Source organism: Tamandua tetradactyla, chromosome 23, assembly GCF_023851605.1.
Source record: "Tamandua tetradactyla isolate mTamTet1 chromosome 23, mTamTet1.pri, whole genome shotgun sequence".
In the NCBI taxonomy this organism is placed as follows: domain Eukaryota; kingdom Metazoa; phylum Chordata; class Mammalia; order Pilosa; family Myrmecophagidae; genus Tamandua; species Tamandua tetradactyla.
Window position 1 is genome coordinate 3,820,644 of NC_135349.1, and position 18,547 is coordinate 3,839,190.

The 18,547-nt window shown below is 48.6% G+C and overlaps 1 pseudogene; it reads right to left on the reverse strand.

Annotated features, from left to right (window-relative positions):
• Positions 1 to 1,074: 1,074 nt before the first annotated feature.
• LOC143666648 (cytochrome P450 3A12-like) lies at positions 1,075 to 12,444 on the reverse strand (annotated as a pseudogene).
• Positions 12,445 to 18,547: the final 6,103 nt, after the last annotated feature.

The following is an 18,547-nucleotide window of genomic DNA, read 5'->3' on the forward strand; positions in this document are numbered from 1 at the left end:
GAGTACAGCAGTGTGTGTAGAGGGTGTGGGTGGGGACACGAGGTGAGATGGACCCACATGTGAGCTCGGGCACAGAGGGAAACGGGCCCCGGACAGAGTGCAGCAGTGTGTGTACAGGCTGTGTGAGCACAGGGCTGGAGCATGACAGGGAGGGGAAAGTTCACTCTGCTCAGGTGCCAAGAAACTGGACATTTCACCAGGGTCTTGCCTCCTCACTGTCCATGCCTAGAGAAGAATGCTCCCCAGTAGCTTCCAGAACCTTCATGCTCAGCTCTCAGGTGCTGGGACATTATTCCCCACTTCCCTACACCACCCACTGAGGTCCTGAAGAAACCAACTCCTGGGATCCAAGGATTACATGAGGTCATAATCATTTCCTTAAAATGGGAGCTCTAAGATTGTTCTTAGTAAAAAAAAAAAAAAAGATAAAATAAAATTGACTCACAATCAATCTGGAACATCCCACAGGCTAGTGACCATATGTCCCATGTTTGTCCAGGTCAGTCCTAGTTTATACCTCTTCCTGCATTATTCATAAGTGTCCAGTTTAGACAATGAATGAAATGGTCACTCCACCCACAACCTGTAGAGGGCCTTCCCTTTTTAGGGCTGAAGGAAGAACTGGTGGAAATATTAACATTTAGCATTTTTCCTTATATATTCAGCAAAAGGGGTTTAAGGTGCTCCAAATTCCACATTTGAGCTTTCCTGCTCTCCCAATGCCTGCCAACATGAACCACAGCCTTCCCCTCCCACCACGCTGTCCCCTCTACATGCTGAGCTTTGGCACTATGGATCATATTTCTTGGTTCTCAGCCTTCTTATTTCTTTTGTTCTCCTGAATATCCAAGGTGAGTTCATCCTGGCTCATGTACACAGGGAGGAAGACCCTTCCCTCCTGGTTCTCTGGTCATCTGATGGGAACCACCCCTTCTTGGGTTGCAGATTGGAGTCCAAACACCACACTGGCTCTCGTTTGGTCATAAGAGCATCTCAACAGTGGGCTATTAGCTCCTTCACAGGTAGCTGGAGGGCTCATGACCACATTCTGAAACCCAGTAGCCACCCTCCGACTTACTCTTTCAGGGTGACAGGCTTGCCCCTCTCTGCTTCCTTCCTCATGTTCTTCACCAACACATCTCCATACTGGCCAATGATGGGGAACATCTAAACATGAAGCAGAGCATCAACGTGGGTAAATGTGGAGACCTAAGGCTGCCAGGACCAGGCTTTTCTAAGCATGGAGCCAAAAGTGACATTTATAGAGAATCAGGTAGGTCTCTTCTGGGACTTATCGATGAAGGACAGTTTTAGGAATCTCGAACTCAGTTGCATAACCCTTGGAAAGGGACAATGATGTTATTTCCACCAGTACCCAGGTTCCATGTTCAAATTTCTAATGAAAAGCCCTCTTATTTTCATACCTCCTTGAGCTTTCCACTGGTGAATGTTGGAGACAGCAATGTTCGCAATCTCTTCCAATGTTCATCCTCAGAAAAGGAGATGGCATATTTCATAAATCCCACTGGACAAAGGAGCTAAGTCCAAAGCAAAAGACATTTTGCCAACATAAATTCTGAGGGACTCCACAGTTGTGGAAAATTTCCTAGACAGGTATTCATTTCTTGTGCAATTATTTAGTGACTGTCTATTTTGCACAGTCTTGATGTTAGATTCTCCATAAATATTTGTTCCACCTGCAGTGGTTTTTGCTTTTATATGCCAACCTCCTTTTAAATGGATGTGCTCCACATTGTAGGAAAACCTTACTCCAGATAGGTAGCACTTTGGAGAGGAGAAAGTGCCTTGTGAGAGAGAGCAGAATGACTTTGGCAAAGTATAGGTGGCATCAGATCAGTTCTGATTTCATGCACATCTGTAGCACTCCAAGGAGGAATGCCTTCTTATGGTGAGCTTAAAAAAAATAGGTGTGAATATTTAAATGCTTAGGAATCCATTTGCTATTATGAAAAAAAAATAAGAATCCCATGGAAGTCCTTTTCCCTTATATTTCCCTCAGGGAGAGAAGGGAAAACAGAGATCATTTTATATCCCAGACTGAACTTGAAATCCATATTGCTTGGAAACTTTCCTCCATCTTATAAAAGAATATTTTGTCTAAAATGATCACCTTCAACACCCACTCATGATAAAAACTTGTACTAACTAGGAGTATAGGGAAACTGCCAACTTACTAAATTCATCTACATACAAACGTACAGTATTCATCATATTGATGGTTAAAGACTGCATACTTTCTCCCCTTACATTGGGAAGAGGTAGGATGGCCACTTCATCACTCCCCTCTACATCCTACTGAAAGTCCTAGTTAGTATAATACAACAAGAAAAATAAAAGACACACAGATTGGAAAGGAAGAAATTGAATTGTCCCTAATTTTAAATAATGTAATTGTCAACATAGAAAATCTAAAATCTCAGGAAATAAGCAAAAGAAAAAACAAAACCCAAAACATCCTATTCCTAATAAGTGGGTTCTGTAGTTTTACAGAATGTATTATCAACACACAAAATCAATTGCATTTCTATAAAATAATAAGAAATACATGAAACTGAAAAAAATACAATACCATTAATCACTCCAAAGAAAATGAAATATTTAGGTATAAATTTATCAACATATGTATAGGATCTGTATATTAACAATTACAAAGTGCTGAAGAAAGGATTAAAAATAAGCCTACATATGTGGAAAGGCATACTGTGTCATGTTTCAACATAGCAAAGCCATCAGTTATTCCCCAGTTTATCTAAAGGTTAATGCAAATCTTTTCAGAATCCCAGCAATTCGTTTTATAGACACAGGGAAGTTTCTTCTAAATTTGAGTGAAAGGCAAAAGATCTAGAATAGTGTAGAAAGTCTGAAAAAGATTAATAAAGTCACTACCTGATAAGACTTAACACATAGCTTCAGTATTCAGGATATTCACAGAGAGCAGTGGGACAATGTGGAGAATGAGAAACAGAGCAACGCAAATATGCCCAGAATTTATAAAAATGGTATAAGAGCAATTCAATGGAGCAAGCACTGACTTTCCAACAAAAAATGTTGGACATTTACATCTGTGACTATGAAAGATGTGGTACTGGAAGAATTCTGGACCTTGGTATGGTGGTAGTTATGCAGATCTACCTACAGCTGTGATAACATTCCATGGAGCTACACTGCTGACAGCTGTATAAGCTACATGGATTTCCAGTGTCAAAGTCCTGGGTGGTCCTTGCAGTGTCTGGCCCTGGGAGCTGTGACCGTGGCCATCTAGGGGAGCTGGGGCCACACCTACCCTCCGGTTGGTGAAGGTGGAGTAGCACTCTTTCACCAGGACCGTCTTGATCATGCCGGGATCCGTGATGGCCAGCACAGGCTGCCGGCCGTCATAAAACCTGTGTGGGAACAGAGAGATGACGAGCCGGGCCCCCTGCTGGGGCCACCCCACCAGGCCACATGGCCACCCGGCCCTGCAGCATCTGTCCCCCAAGCTGGACAAGGCCCAGATGTGTCCTTCCAGGTCACATCAGCGCATGAGACATGGCAACGTCCCGACCACAGAGGCCACCTGAGTCTTCACGCAGTGAGGAGCAGAGGGCTCTGGTAGGGTAGAGATATTCACAGACAACCCAGCTGTCCCCAAGATCACTGTCACATGTGACATCAGCATGGGTGTCAGGTCTAGGTGGGGGCCCCTGGGTACAGTGACTGGGTCATTTTCCATAAATTTTTGTATGGTTAAAATGTTCATTATCAAGAAAGACATTAGGGACATGAAAAACGAAGACAACCAAATAAGACCAAAACCTAATAATTACATAAGGACAGTCAAACTACTCAGTGGTTAAAAGTTATCATTTTAAATATGTCAAAACAGGAAAAATAAATAGGAAAAAATAATAGATGAAAATGTAGAAATATTGATCTCAAATATTTAAAAATATGCACCTAGAAAAAGCCTTGGAATGCTGCAAAGTTTATGTTGGAATTATCAATAATTTCTTTGCCCTATTTTCTAAAATGTTCTCAGTAAGTTGCAATCATTTTAAATACTAAGGAGAGAATCTTTGGTAGCATTAAGGATAGAAAGTTTTAATAAAATGGTAATCGGTATAGTGAATATGGAGGAATGAAATATGCCAAAACAAAATGAGAGTTCCCTAAAGTCACCTACACATTCTTTGACTTCACAGAGGCATTTTAATTGTTCTGTAATCACAGGCAAAAATTGGTGAGAAATGCTGCACTTAGTGCTGCACATTTACAAAAATAGTCCAAGCTCAGAGGATTAATGTGTGTGTTGCACGTGCTAGTGCTGGGCCATTGCATGAGATCTCAAGGGGAGACCTCGGTCTGTTGGTCAGACCACACTGGTCATGCTTCTTGCTTGGTCCCTCTCTCACCAGCATTTCTTCCAAAATTACCCTGGTGAGGAAGGGACTAGAGGTGAAGGTAACAAAATTGACCAGGAGCTAAAGGTAGCTCCTGCTCACTTTTCCTCTCTGGACTGCCCAGACTGGTCACTTTATACTCATCATCTCAGTCCAGCCCACGTATTTCTTCAACCCTCTGTTCAATTCAAAACTTTCTCCCACCCCAGATCTCCCAGGTGGGGACTTGCTGGGTGGGGCCCAAGCATCTGCCTTTGTAACCACTTGTGCAGGGCTTCCCGTGCCCACCCAAGCCTGAGAACCCTTTTTAAAGAGGAAACGGTCCCTGCTGGTGGAGCGAGTCCAGCAGGTGAGCACAACGTGTCAGTGTTGGGGGAAGGGAAGCTGGGCCAGTGGAGGCCCCCGGCTGTGGGTTTCTTTGACCCCAGCATGTGGCCTTCAGGGACTGTGTTGTCAGCAGAGCCCCAGGTGCTGGGGTCCCCGAGGGCCTGAGGAGAGAAGACGGAGTGGTGGGAAGAGGCCTGGCCTTCTCCCACTGGCTCTGGCACCAAGGCCCAGCCATGATGGGGCCACTTACTCCACACTCACCAAACCTTCACAGCATCCCAGGGAGCAGCCACTGCTTGCAGCATGGGGAGACCAGTTATCCCACTGGGAAAGCTGCCTTCAAAGGAGTCTACGCGTCCTCCACTCGGCAGGCATGGGGGTGTGAGGAAATGCCTGCATGCACCGCTACTGAGAAGTCCAGGCTTGAAATTCAGGACAGTTCCCCACTTGGGTAGGAAGTACAAAGCTGAGCATAATGGTTTCCCAATGGGCTTATCTCTATCCCACAGAACTTCTTCAAGGTACATATTAAATATCAAATTTAAATAAGGGAATTTTGGATTTTAATTAAAAGTTAAATCACGTGGGAAAGGGATAATATGTACATATTAGAAGGGGCTAAAATAATGCATTTCAATGCAATTAAAGAGGATCTAAGAAAGGACAAAGGAGCAAGAGGAATATCCATTTGCCTAGAGATTCAGTGAGGGGTCCCAGGCAGACCAGTCTGGAGAAAGGGGAGAACCCACAGCCTTCTGGCCCAGTTCTTTCTTTATCTAAATATTTTGGTTGAGAATGGCCCCTTCCCTGACTGTAGACTGTGACATCTGGTGAATCCAGGACCCTTGGCCGAACAAGTCTCCGGGATCTTCACAATAAAGTTTCCTCCAGGAGCCTCTGCACTGAGATTGTCCTTCCCTTAACAGGTTTATCCAGTGGCAGTTTCCAGAATACTCACCCCCACAATTTCCCATACTTTTTAAAACATGTCATGTCAAAATGCCAAAAACCCTGTAAAGTGAAAACAAGCAAACAAAAAACGAACCTAAGTAAATATCTCAAATGTGTTGAGTCTTAATCTTTCCAGGGCAAAAATGATGCAAATCTGATAAATTTTGGCTAATTTCACTGGCATTTGGAGAGTTGTTACTCAGAGACATCTTAGAGATAAGAGAAAACAGAGGAGATGTTTGCATGGAGAACTTAGAGTAACAGATTCTCTCCTAATACTGTAGGTAGCAAATGACCAACCCCATCTCTGAGTAAGAAGTCACCCCTGCCTTTCTGAAGTCTTAGTTGTGCACGTGTTGTCTCTAAAGTCCGTAATCCTCAGAGCTGTGACCTCCACGGGCACAGGACAGCACTGAGGCCTAGAGGAGGGAGGGGCTCGTAGGGTAGGCACTCTCCTTCCCTCCTGACCAGCGCCCTTTTCATGCATCTCCTGAGGCTCTAGGAGTCGAGCAGGTCAGGAAGCCAAGGACACCTGTGACTGCTTGTTGTTCAGATTGAAATAAGGCCAAGGTGTGCTGCCCAGTGAGGAGAGAGTGAGTGAGTGAATGACAAAGTGGGCTGAGCCTTCCCATTTTCCTTCTCAGCATGGACAAGAAGTAGAGATGCCACCTGTGCACAGGGACACAGCAAGTAAAATGATTGCTCTGCAGTTTCACTTCCGTATCTCAGAAAAGAACCTTCCCAGTCCATGTTGCAGCAGTCATGTTTTACCTATGCAAAAGGGGCTTCCCAGAAAGACAGGGCCTGGGTTGCCCAGCTAAAGAGTTCATCTGGGAAGGGTTGAGAGAAATTTACTTCTTTTTAGAGGAAGAGAAATGTCAGGTAAATTGTCAGGGGTAATATGTAAGCAGGGGCCTCAGGTGGGAGACTTGGAGTCTGAGAAGCAAGTGTGAGTTCTGTCGGAAGGAAGCCCGAGTAGAGCAGCCTGTGCCAGGCCCTGTAGAGATCTGGGTCTGCCCGGGGCTCCTGTGGCTGGTCACAAACTTTCCACCAAATCCAGGCCTTCAGCCCGAGTATATATTTTTTTATATTACATTCAGCTTTATTTGAAATTTTTTTTTTTTTTTTTTTTTTTTTTTTAAAGGAAAGACAGAGAGAAGGAAGGAAGGATAGATGGAAGGAAAGAAGGAAGAAAGGGAAACATTTTTAAACATTTTCTTGTTTTATTGTATTCTGTTTCTCCGTTTTTTGTTACATGGGCTGGGGCCGGGAATCGAACCGAGGTCCTCCGGCATAGCAGGCAAACACTTTGCCCGCTGAGCCACCGCGGCCCGCCCTATTTGAAATTTTTAATACCTATGTTGGAGCCTTGTGTTTTCACTGTTTTTTTTAAATCAGTGATTATGCCTAAATTGAGGTTGAAACAACCCATTTCAGTATAGAGTATCTGACAGAGAGAGAGCCGTGAACAGGCCTCATTTCACTGACTCCCTGCTCAGCCTCTCTCACAGGGGCCTGCTCTAAGGAAGGAAGTAAATCCCAAAACTCTTGATCTATCTCTTCAATCTCCTAGACATCTCAGGAAGCAGCATTTTGATGAAGTCGTGGAGATAACCACAGGGGCTGACAGTTCTCAATAGAATGCAGGTGCGAGTGGTGAGATGATGAGGACCTGGGCGGCTCTGGCACCAAGGTCCAGCCGTGATGGGGCCGCTTCCACCACACTCACCAAACCTTCACAGCGTCCCTGGGAGTGGCCACTGCTTGCGGCATGGGGAGGCCAGTTATCCCACTGGGAAAGCTGCCTTCAAAAGAATCTGCACATCCTCCCCTCAGCAGGCATGGGGGTGTGAAGAAATGCCTTCTCTACTGAGAAGTCAAGACGAAATTCAGAACAGTTCCCCACTTGGGTAGGAAGTAAAAAGCTGAGCATAATGGTTTCCCGTGCCCACCCAAGCCTGAGAACCCTTTCTGAAGAGGAAACGGTCCCTGCTGGTGGAGCGAGTCCAGCAGGTGTGCACGACGTGTCAGTGCTGGGGGGTGTGAAGCTGGGCCAGTGGAGGCCCCGGGCTGTGGGTTTCTTCAACCCCAGCATGTGGCCTTCAGGAACCGTGCTGTCAGCAGAGCCCTGGGGCTGGCGCTGGGGTCCCAGAGAGCCTGAGGAGGGGTCAGGAGGCCAACAGGAAGGTTTGAATCCAGCACCCACAGCTTATGAGCGTCTTGCATCCCTGTTGGGTGATTCTCCTGGTCCTAAGGACCACCAGGCTTTCCTAGGAGCCAGCACCCAACGCAGTCAACATCTTCTTGACAGCCAGGGCATTTGAACACCAGGTCCTTTGCTGACTCTACCAGGGCTGTGCTCTCGTGTGGACAACTCCACAGTTGACAGTAGGACCCAAGTGGTACCCTTGCCACCCTGCTGGGTGGGGCCTTAAAAACCCTCCTGAGGAAGGGCATTTGTCCTGGTGGTAGAAAGTGGGTATTCAGAAATAAAAGAATCAAGAAAACTCACCTTGCGGTAGGCCAAAACAGTTCCCAGAAAAGGCAGAGGAGTTGGCCCAGGAATTCTCAGCCTCTTAAAAGTCCTTAATGTCTAGGTGCCATACCTATAAAATGACAGAGAAACCAGCCTCCCCATGGCTGTCCTCACTCTAAAACCTTTGTTATAACCCAAAAAATCTACATCTGCAGATCTCTACCCATGCAGAGGACTCTGCCATAGAATTCCCTTGTGTCCCCTGGAAAGCTCCTAGTCATCCTTCAAAGCCCAGCTCAGACAGAACCGTCTGAGCCTGTCATGGACACAGGGATGAGGACACTCGAGGTTAGGAGGTAAAGTGTAAGCGAACAATAAGAAGAACTCCAGGGTCCACAGTCACACTGCACCATCATCTCCTTTCCACCTCCTCTGGGAGACTCCCAAAGAGTAACCATGCTTAGGTAATAGCTGCTGAAGTCTTCACAGTGCCAATTGGAGGGAGGACTTGGTCAATGTTCCAAGACTTGAGAGCTCCTGGAAGGTTCAACTGGAACTCTGTTGGGACATTCCCTTATGTCTGTTTGGGAAGTTGACTCGTCACATATTGTGGATCTCATTCTAGGTAAAAAGGGAAAAATCTTCCTTTTTGGATGATGTGGTTTTGTGTAGCTGCATCCAGCAGTCACAGATGGTTACCAGGAACCCATCATGAGGTGGTTCTTGCAGTGCACTCAGCACTCTGGTGCTTTTCCTCCACTCTGTGGCCCTTCCCCCAACTTAGCATCGGGTCTTCCTTAAATATGCCTTCAAAAGAGCCCTGGGGCAAGAAAGACATTCTCTATGTTTTAGAATCTCATCCACTCTTTGAACCAAAGGAAGAAAGGTTTATTTTGTCCAGAGCCTAAATTTTTGTAGCATGTAATCTAACTCAACCTGTCTGGATAGATCATTTAAACAATCCAAACACAGGGAGCCCAGAATAAGAGTGAGGGCCTTTAATCCTGTACAGCTGGATGTAATACCTGGATACATCCCAGAGGATATTAAACAGATAATAAAAAAGTAATGGCAAGTCCCTTGAGAGATGGGAGAAAACATATGAAACTATTAACCTTTATGACCAGCAAAAACTCTGTCACTGTGTCCAACATTAGGGACACCCAAATCAATAGGCCAAGCCCTTGATCTTGAGGCTTGCTCTCGTGAAGGTTGTATATGTAGCGTGGAGGCTTAGCCTATCTGTAGCTGTACCTAAGAGTTACTTCTGGAGGACCTCGTCAGTTCCTTAGATGTAGCCTCTCTCTCTCTCTCAGCCCAACTCTGCAAGTGAAATCATTGCCCTCCCTCCTACATGAGACATGACTACCAGGTGTGAAAGTCTCCCTGGCAGCATGGTAGATGAATTTCCATATAAGTTACTTTTAACAATAAAAACTTTTTATGAAAAAGGAGTCCTGGGAGCAGCTACGGTGTTCCCTATCTCTCTAGAATGAACCCAGGTACAAGGCTGCTATTGATTTTTGACATGAAAGTGCTGTTTTGTCTCAGCCAGGCCTCTGTTGTCAGAAAATAGGGTTGCCAGATGCTGTAGGGGAGGGCAGTTGCCCATTATGTTCCCTGAATTGATTCCATTAGAAGAAGCAATAGCTAAACAACTGTTTAGCTGCCCTCCCATATAGCTCCGTGTGGAATGTGTTCCTCCTACATGGTGGTTTCCACCTGATAAGCTCAGGGCCAGGCAATGTCCTGCTTCTCCCGGTGTTCACTCAGGAGGTGGTGAGTTTACTGCCCCTGGGTATCCACCATCCTGAAAACCTAACAAGGGCAGGCCAGCCTGCAACGCATCTTTGGTCTTTTGCGGACCCCATAACTGTGATGCTGAGTCCTTGCAAGTCTTTCCACCCCAATGTTCCTGGGAGATGATAGGGTAGAGGAGGAGAGAGGCAGAAGAAGTGGTGGCTGCAGGCCCTGGGATAGCAGCTGCTAGGTCTACATGGTGAGCCCCATGGCAGCTATTTTGGAAAATATGTCTGAAAAGCATAAATGGTTCACAGTCCTATAGTAGCCTTTAGCTAAAACAGAGGAAGCCTTCCAAAGTCCAGGTAGTTTCTTCCTCGTAGCAAAGAAATGTGGTGCACCTACACTGAGTCCCTATCAAATGTTCCAGACAATTGAATTCAGACTTTGTTTCCTCTTCCCTGGACACTAGACTTTAAATGAGTATGAGTTGTAAGTATTCTGTGTGAATCCCATAGGTCTTATGATATGTTATCAAATACAACCTGAAGCCCACATGAAGTAGCAAGTGCTTGGAGCACCAAGTAGCTGCCCCTTGGCTATGTCCCACTGGGGGTTTGGATGTGTCCCAAGACCTGCTGGTGGCCATGTGCCCACTGACTGCCAGGCTGGGGTGGCCTCCGGCATGTCCCACAAGGTCCCTTGCTGGGGCCACTTGCAAATTAGGTCACCTTATTTCTGCTTCTGGACTTTCATGATGATGTAGGCGTGCTCACAGGAGGCCCAGCTGTGGAGCTCACCTTTCAGCAGCACTGCCCCCAAGAGGGATCTCGTCCTCGGTCTGAGCTCACGTGGTGCAGAGGAAAGGCAGGGCTGGACGGTGTCCAGGGCTAAGCTTTTCTCCAGCTCCCCTATTTTGGTCCAGCTGGCGGGACTAACAACAACCACTGAAACCGTTTTTATTGCTTTTAAACAGTGTCAGCACCCCTGGGCCTGCTCTCCTGCCCTGCACTGCGCCCTTTGCTTCTGCTCCGGTCGGGGTGTGGGGCCGCCCGGGGGGGCTCAGCACCCAGGGACACCTCAGGAGCTCCCTGAGTGGGGCCCAGAGACTCCTCTTCTCTCGAGCTCTTTCTGACCCACGCACCTGTAGGGAGCGCCCAAAGTCGCCTGCGGTCAGGTGGTGGTGATTGTGCCTGTGCCACCTACAGCAGGGCTCTCTGGGCTCTGGACTCACGTTCCTCGCATGAGATGGACAAGCACAGGCGGGTCACATGCCTTACAGCACCAGCCACGTTGTCTCCACCCCACTCACCCTTCAGAAACACAGGCTGGAAATGCTCGTTTCCATACAAATCTGGTATAATGTACTGAAATTACAGCATAACCATGAATTTCAGCATGTCTTAGCCAGAGAGTATGCTGCCACAACACCTTGCACCCTTTCCTTCAAAGACTTGAATCCGGGCTGATGGTTTCTGTTTTCCCTGCATGGTGATTTCCTTCTGGTAATGGACGTGGAAGTGAGATGAGGTCAGGGGGCATCAAGGGTCCCCGAGGAACTCTCCCCCAGGCCCTTGGTGGTGCCAGGAACTGCACTGAGGAGGGGCCTCTGCTAAGTGCTGGGGGGATTCCTTCTGTGGGGGACTCAGGTGGGAAAATCCTTACAACCCAAACAGGCTCCACGGCCTCCTGGCTCTTAAATGTGACACAAGAGTTCCTTTCAGGGGGAAATCAACCTCCAAACTGAGCTCACCCTCTTGGGACTGGAAGGGAAAGGGATAGAAAAGAGAAGGGCTCAGGTCCCTGCCACTGTCCTGGGTTCAAAGGTTCCCTGTTTAGGCATCAGGTCCTGCCCAAGGCTGGGGGAAGTTGCAGGGAGGAGCCCCCGCTGGGCCCAGAGAAGAGGGAAGGCCCAAGCCTGTAGAAGGGACCAGGGTAGTCTCTAGCCTCCCACCTCCCACCTTCCAAGGGGACTAGATGCACTGTGGGGCCCTGTGGACACCAAAAGAGGGGAGCAGGAGCCACCCCTGTGGCCCTGAGTCACCCCTTCTGCAGAGAGAGGTAATGGGGATAAACCCCAGCCTCCCTCTCCCAGCCCAGAACCCCACACTTGAGAAAGGGTTGGGGACCCCCTTGCACACGGTGCCCACCAGGGACACTGTCCTCTCAGCTCTGACTGCTTCGTGCAGGTCCACACTGGTCCATCCAAAGTCACTCCAAAACCAAAAACTGTCACTAACTCTCCTTGGCACAGAAATTGGGAGTTGGGAGTGCTGGTGGGAGTGGCCCCTGTTCCTCCTTTAAGAATCTGCACAAGTGGAATAAAAGCCTTTATGTTTTGTAGCATCCAGCAGGTCATCAGTTTCCCCTCCATTATCTCCTGGTCCTCCAGCACAGCCTGGGAAGAGCGTCCTTCTCACCCCAGAAGCCCCAGCCCACCGTGGTGGAGGACACAGTCTGGACAGGTACTCACATATACAGCAGCCCCAGGCAGGTAGCAAGGAGAACCCAGGTTTCCGTGGAAAAGCCTGGGGTCAGGTCCATTGTCACTCTCTTTCCAGGACACTCTTCTGAGTCTTCTTTTCTGCTGTGATCGGTGCGGTGCAGAGCCTGTCTTCTCAGCTCTGCCATGATTCAGTGAGGCCCGTGGGGTGTTTAACTCCTGGGGAGGTGGGTGGTGCCCAGCTGCAGCCAGTAGAAGGGACACCTGCCCTTCTCCTGCCATCTAGGGAAGCCAAGGGGCCCCTCCACCTTTGCAGTACAGGGACAGCCATGGACACTCCCAGCTGACCTCTGTGGAGTTTAATAACTTGTGAGATATGGATGATGAATCAATTCAGGGTTATTAGTAAACCCGAGGGTTACTGGCCTTCAGTCTCCCCTGACCTATCCCTGACTGGGCCCAGCCTCCCCATGGCCGTCTTCACTTCGAAACCTTTGTTATGACCCAAAAAATCTACATCTGCAGATCTCTACCCATGCAGAGGACTCCGCCTAGAATTCCCTTGTGTCCCCTGGAAAGCCCCTAGTCATCCTTCAAAGCCCAGCTCAGACAGAACTCTCTGTTGATCTTTCCTTCTTGATCTCCTCAAAGGGCTTCAACGCCTTCCTGAGAAACACCCGTACCTGCGCACATTTCTGTTATTCCCTCCCCCCTCCCCCTCCGTGCTTGGCTTCCATGTCTTATATCAGATTGTAGCTTTCAAAAGCATGGTCTGGATGATTGTCCCTAGTGCCTGGTGGAGCAGTTTACGCAGAGTGGACACCAGGAAGGATGGGTGACCTTGCCGGAGGGTCCTGTATCCTGTCCCTGGGTGCTGCTGGCTGCACCAGCTCTGTACTGAACTAAGCTCAGCACCCATCTCTGCACCTTCAGGCCAACCCATGGGCTTCCACAGGGAAGAGCCTGCCAAGGAGGGTGAGACGTGGGAGGGATGGAGCTCACGGCTGCCCCAGGCAGTCTCCGTGCAGCTGCCTCCTGCCCAGGCCCTCAGATGTCCTCAGCAGCCAGCAGGACAGACAGTCACCTGGCCGGAGGAAGGGGTCCTGTCTCTGTACAGTGACGTCTCCAGGTGCAGTGGGTGGGAGGGTGGGAGCAGGGGTCAGCAGGTCCCTTGTCTCCGTGGGCCCCCAACTTGGCCATCAACAAAGTAGCTGACGTCACTGCCCGCAGCTCACACAGCAGCTCATGCACTGCCACTATCCTGCCCCCTGGATTGGCATGTTTGGCTTGACATGAGGAATTGTGGATTACCTGAAAATAATACCTCCTGTTCATAAAGCTCCACTGAAATGTAAGAAATACAAGCTGTGCTTGTACATTTCCTTCTCACTTTATCCTTTGTCAGTCTCAGCCTGACTGTGAAGTGAGGTCTGTTCCTGCACCTCCACCACTGTATTTGGTTTCATGTAAGGGTTATTCCCAGCCATGGGTGGACATCCTGCAGCCCTTCCTAGGGAGCACCCCAGTGCAGGAGTGAGGCCTGTAGGATTAAAAATACCAGTAGTCCATGAAAATAAGATTGAGAGGTCTAGAAGCTGTTGCCTCCTCATCAGGCTGGAGAGCTGCTGGCTTCTCAGGTGCCTGGCTGGGCCTGGAAATGGAACTAGCACACCTTCCCCTCCTCTACCTGTCTTGGTCTGACTCAGCTCCATGGGGGCTGGTTTTCTCAAAATTCTTGGTCAATGAGATTTCCAGAGACTCTGACATCATAGCGATGCTAAATTTATTTTACCATGGAAAACGTTTGGTTTCTCCCACCCCTAACACAGATGATGAATGCCAGCAAAGCCGTTAAATTAGCGTCTTCCACCAGGTGACGCTTACACTCATTTTACCATGAATCCTGGCTGCTGCATGAGCCAGGAGTTCCTTGCTGGTCATTTCTGTCATCACTTGACAAAATTTACCTCCCTATTCACCACCTTACTAGCTTAGGAGATATCTGCCACCTCGTTTGCTAATGCTTATGTCTTGGGTTTTCCAGACTGTTCCACACTAGCCTTTTCTTGACATTTCTTTAACCTTCATGTATTTCATTTATTCATTCAGAATTTCGCTCATTCAGCAAACATTTACTAAGTGTCCTTGGGATAACAGATGTCATCTGGGGCGAGAGATTCAAGATGAATAAGGCGAACTTTCTGCCCTCATGGACAAAATCCAAGCCCTGTATCCCACCAGCCACTTCCACGAAAGCCAGTCAGATTCTCCTGGAAAGGAAGGTTTATTTTGTTGTCTTGATTGGTTTTTTAATGCTGACGCTTTACTCCTGTGTTCAGATCTTCTGGGGGAGTAGGCATCTGCTACTAAAACTCCTGGGTACATTTCGCTGTGGATCCTGGGTTGGGAGCCCCGTGTGTCTGTCTGTGGGACCCATGAACACTGGAAATGGGACCCTCCTCCTCCAGCCAACTGTCAGGAAGCGAAGAGGCTCGCAGGGGTCCTGGCACCTCCCTGGCTCCTGAAGCGGGACTGGGAGCCACACAATGGAAATGAGCAGGGGCTGCTCCAGGGGAACAAGCTGCTGTGCAGACCTGGGAGGCTTGGGCCAGCCCCATTTGGGGACATGGGGTGTGGCTGTTCCTGCCACTTGCCTAAAGTACCAGGTTCATGGGGGCAAGTGGAAAAAACCCCAAGAAGCCAGCCCCAGCCAGGCCAAGGTGGGCTTTTCTCCAGCACAGTGGGAGCAACTGTAGGGATTTAAACATGGAGGGTTGTTTCGGGATCTGTTTGGCAAGGCACTCTCTTGGTTGGTTTGGAGCTGCCTGGATGAGGCCAGCTCAGGGAGCAAAACAGCCAGGAGGCACCTGCAGCACCTACATAAGGGGTGCTGAAGATGTTGACCCTGTCTGCAACCTGCCCTGGGATGCCCCTCCTTCCCTCCACCTCAGCCTCATTTTCAATGTTCAATTTTTTCCCTCCCATGTGGGCCTCTGAAACGTGCTAACATTTCCTGTTCTCTCCACTCAGCTGTTTTATCACTTTTCACTTTTACTGTCCACTTCCTAGCAACCCAGATGATTGCAGTCACGTCACTGCTTGACACATCTGCGTCCTGCTGACACCCAGGCTCAGGGAACCCATGACTCAGTCACGGCCGAGGAGGCATCTGTGGTTTGGGATCCCAGCCCTGAGCTCTTCCTCCTCCCCGGGAAGCTGAGAAGCATGAGAGGGAGGCGGACTCAGCTTCCCCAGCCTCTTGGGAGCCCGCTGGGGTCGGGGTGGCAGGCCTCGGGCACAGCAGGGGCTCAGGACACTGGGTCACAGCCCCAGCTCCTGGTGTGGACACTTGCTCACCCCGAGAGGTTGGCTTTCAAGGCAGCCAGGGCATGGTGTTGGCTCCCACCAGCTCCTCCCGCATCATCACAGAGGTAGATTGAGAAAGCTGGAAGTCCTTTATGAACTGCTGGGGCTGGCGAGGCCTTGGGGCTGTACTGGAAGGGATTGGGCACGCTGTGTGGAGGGGAGGCGAGTAGCCTCTCCCCTCTGCCATCAGGTCCGTGGTGTGGTCACCCTTTGGGGCACGGGGGCTTCCTGCATGGTGCCCCTGGAGGGGGTAGCACAGGTGGCCCACCCCCAGCCCAGGCCTTACTGAGGGGCTTGCGAGGCCTTGCCCACACCCTAGTCAGGGGCAGGAGTAGCTCTCCCCACCCAGAAGGCTGGGGCACTAGCCCTGCTCCCTCTGTGAATCTGAGGGCTGTGGCAGGCTGGGCCAATGTCAGCACACGGAGGCTTTGGGTGCCGAAGATCTGGGGCTCACACTCGGCCCCGGCTCTGCTCATGATCAGCGTGCCATGACCTTGGAAGACTCACGTCCCTTTCTGTGCCTCCATGTACTCAGCTGTGAAATATGCACCATGGGATGTTGTGTCTGGCCTCTGTGGAGGGATGGGCGCCGGGCAGCCCTGGGGTGGGATGCTGGCTGAAGTTACTTTGGGTGACATCCTATTCCGCCTCAGTGTTGTGGGTGGGTCGAGGTCCCACCCTAGGATTGAGAACAGAGGGTCTGCCCCGGGCCTCATGCCAGGCCCATCCTGTCCCTTCTTTTCTCATCATCAAGTCCAAGAGGCTTGTGGTTCCTGGCCCAGCTGTAGGACTGGGGGACTTAAAAAGACCAACATGGGAGATAGCAGAAGGAGGTGGCTGGAGGTCTTAGAAAATCCTAGTAGGACACATAAGGCTGAGAGAGGCAGATACTCCCTAAGGCACCATATAATTTTGGGATGGGGCGACCATGGTTCTCTCGGGTCTGTTGGGGTCACTTTCCCTCACAGGCACAGGTAGAGATGGGCCCAGGCATGCCCAAGGCTAACGTCCACCCCTCAGCCCCCTGGGGCCTGCAGTCATCACACCTCCCAAAGCATCCAGGTTGTCATGTGCTGTCAGGAGCTCAAGTATTGGCATACTTTGGCTTTGTAGCACCTCCTTCATTTCTAATTCAGGGTTCTTTTATGTCCTAGTATCTGTTCCCATTATGTTTATTTGTATAGTTACTTTCTGTGTGTCCCTCATTAGAGTGAGCTACGAGGGGTGGGTAGGAGTCTAACTTCTTTATCCCTTATATTCAGTGCATGGTGTGTTGCCTAGTATATGATGCTCTGCAAAATGAATGGATGGATGAACAAATCAGAGAGGGATTGAGAAGCACCTGTTGGTCTGTGGGATTGGGCATTTTTAGAAAGTCATGGGAACTCGACAAAGATAGTTCCAGTAGAGAAATCTCATTTCCTGGGGAAACTGATGGCCCAACACTGCAGACAGAGACATAAATATAATATGTGGACATGCTAAAGACAAGCCCATCCATCCAATTTCAAGAACATGAGCCTTTCAAATGTAGTCAGAGGCATCCGTTCCCCAGGGAGGATTCACATCCTTATGGAAGGAATGCAGGGGGAGAGGGAAATAGCCAGTGCTCAACTTTTGGGTTCCTAAAGGGGTATTTAAAACCCATGATGTACAAACGAGCTTTCCATTTCCAGGGAGAGGGGATGAAGCATCCTTTTTTTTTTTGAAATTTTAATTAATTTATTTATTTTTTTATTTTTTTATTAACGGAAAGAAAAAAAAAAAGAAATTAACACAACATTTAGAAATCATACCATTCTACATATGCACTCAGTAATTCTTAACATCATCACATAGATGCATGATCATTGTTTCTTAGTACATTTGCATCGGTTTAGAGGAACTAGCAACACAGCAGAAAAAGATATAAAATGTTAATATAAAGAAAAGAAATAAAAGTAGTAATAATAGTAAAAAACAACAACAACAAACAAATCAACAAGCAAACAAAAACAAAAAAAACCCTATAGCTCAGATGCAGCTTCATTCAGTATTTTAACATGATTACTTTACAATTAGGTATTATTGCGCTGTCCATTTTTGAGTTCCTGTATCTAGTCCTGTTGCATAGTCTGTATCCCTTCAAAGCATCCTTTTTTATACCACAGTCCAGGGGTAATGAGGTAGGGGTGAATTACTGAAACTCCCTAAAGGTTTGGGGGACACTGGAACAGAGAAGACCAGCTTCAGCTTTCCTAGGATGTGTTCCAGAGCTTTCTGGAGGAGAATCCTCCGACCATGGTAGAGGGGTGCCAGAGGACAGTACCAGGAGTGGGGGTGATGAGGGGGGCCTATCAGGGTGCCAAGAGGGAATATTCTAGAAGGACAAGAGCATGGGAGAGACAGGCAGTTCATGGGGACCCTGTGGAGGAGTCTGGAAGCTGCTTCACAGTCCAGCAGGGTAGAGAGCCACCACCACAGCAGGATACTGGGTGTAGCACCCACCTCCTCACATCCAACCGAGGGCCAAGGATGTCTGCGGCCCACCCTCTCCTTACAGCCCTCCCCCCACCTCGAGACACAGAGGTGTTGGCTATTCACCATCCAAATTACATACCACCTAGTTACCCCTATTTGGCAAAATGAAGTTTTTCCCTGCTGGAAAGTCTGAAGTTTGAGGACTGAGTTACAGCAAATAACTATTGTTTGTTTGCACACTCAAGATTGTAACCTATAAAATTTTTGTCTAGTATCAAATCATTCCAGAGCAACAGTGCCTACCGTTAGCATGAACACGAGCGCAGCCAGTGGCAATCAGTGCAGGCTGCCCAGGAGAGGAACCGGAGAGTCTGCTGGTATAAA